This window comes from Varanus komodoensis, unplaced genomic scaffold, assembly GCF_004798865.1.
Source record: "Varanus komodoensis strain SLA01 unplaced genomic scaffold, ASM479886v1 scaffold8, whole genome shotgun sequence".
Lineage (NCBI taxonomy): Eukaryota > Metazoa > Chordata > Lepidosauria > Squamata > Varanidae > Varanus > Varanus komodoensis.
This window is the reverse complement of record NW_025336481.1, coordinates 20,659,806-20,661,990: the sequence shown is the minus strand read 5'-3', so window position 1 is coordinate 20,661,990 and position 2,185 is coordinate 20,659,806.

Sequence of the window (2,185 nt, the reverse complement as noted above, 5' to 3'; positions counted from 1 at the left end):
ACAATAAAAATGTCGATGAAAAGCAAGGCACAGATGCAGGTTGCATCAAGGCTAGTGTTGCTGATGTCTGCTGTTTGTCATGAGTTCTCCCATAAAATGCCAAGGTGGAGGAGTGGAGGAAGGAGGCGGTGCAGCAGTTATAGAGTGTTGAACTGAGACTCAGGAATCTGGATTCTGGCCCCGCACTTGGCTACAAAGCTCACTGAGTGCCTTTGGTCCACTCACTGCCTCTCAGCTGCATTTTCCTTGGGACTGTTGTGATGATAAAATGGAGAGGGAGAGGATTATATAAGTCACCTTGGCTTTCTGACATGGAAAAAGATGGGTTACAAATACAGTGCCCTACAGAAGCATCCTTCCTCCTCGGACTTTTCCATATTTTGTTGTGTTACAACCTGGAACTGAAATGGATTTCATTGGCATTATTACCACTTGACAAACACAATACTGTGAAAGTGCAAAATATTATGACTGCAGAACAAAGGATTACAGAAAAACAAACTGGCACTTGTTGGTTGTGTAAATATTCATCCTCCTGAGTCAATACTTGTACAAGCACCTTTGGCACTGATTACAGCCATGAGTCTTCTTGAGTAAGTCTCTATCAGCTCTACACATCTGGCTTCTACAATGTTTGTCCATTCTTTGTAACAAAACTGCTCCAGCTTTGCCTCATTGCTGACTTTTGGTGGACATCCTTGCTCCAGGGATGGAGTTCAGCCATATTCTTTCAATTTTATAATTTATTTATTTATTTAAAACATTTCTATGCCGCCCCATCACAACAAAGCCTTGCAAATTATGGATTTAACAGTGCTCTGTGCAATGTACATAGCTTGGGGTACATAAACAACTCTGCCTAGCACTTTTGCACAAGTTTATCTTGGAGTTATTTTGATAACTGGAATTTCATGATGCTGTTTGTTTAGGTATAGTATCCAACAAACTCGGGGATCTTCCAGAAAAAAGTTCATTTAATCTGAGATCATTTGGCACTGAATGGCTGAATTCCATACAGTTACTTGCCTTTTGTGATTTCCAGAAGCGAGGGGTTGCGCAGAGCTTATTTAGGCATGTCACAGCAAAGGGGGTGCATACCTATGCAACCAACAAGTGTCTGTCTGTTTGTTTGCTTAACTGTTGTGCTACAATAAACATATTTTGCACCTCAGCAGTGTTGAGTATTTTGTCTACTTAAATGGTTAACAGTGCTAATTGAATCATTTTCAGCTCCAGGTTGTAACACAACAAAATGTGGAAAAGTCAAAAAGAAGGTGATTTCTACAAGGTACTGTAAAAGTAACAAGATAAAATAAAGTATCACTCAGCACTAGGGGTAGGTTGGTGCCTATAACATTTCTACACCTACATTGCACACAATATGTACAATGGCAACAAACACAGTGGTTAGAGTAAAACTAATTTCTCTCCTGTAAATACAATATTATTGTGAGAAATCTGGGAAAATGTTTTCAGATCCAAGTTGTGGGAAACGTTGGATCCCCTAGGACACTTGCATGACGATGGCACATTTATTTTGCAATAAAATAAACATGTGGAAAAACCTTGATAGCAAATCTTCCATATCCTTTGTTCTTTGTATTTTACTTGTTTATCCAATCAGTGTAGGTCAAGGAGGCTAGACAGAACTTAGCGTTTTAGAGTCTAACTCTCCTACACTGAACTGAGGCAAATTAGCATCTGGAAGCTCATAAAATCTTGTAATGCTAACATCATTCCCCCCCCCCCCCCGCCCCCGCAATACCTTGCAATGAAGCAAAAAGCACTTAAGCACAAATGCATGCCACACTTGTCTCCTCCGCGACATTCCAAGGGGACCTCGCTAGAGATCATGAGGTCTAGCCACCTGGTACAGTGAAAGCTTCACTCTTTCCCTAGGTACAGAAGGAGTAATACAAATCATTGCCATTCCTGTGACAAGAATATATTTAAATCCCATGAAAGCAATCGTCATATTAATAACAGAAGCGCATTATTAGTCCTTTCTATCTTGGAGAGCCTATCTTTTCAGAAGCCTCTCTTTGCTTTATTTGTGGCTTGCATCGACTTCAGTTGAACCTATTAAATCAGTAAGTCTTCTCAGCTGTTTATTTCTGTACACTTCCGGCTAGCAGCCCTCATTTCCTTCCAGTGGTCACTGGCACCCAGCGGCGAGGCTATGACA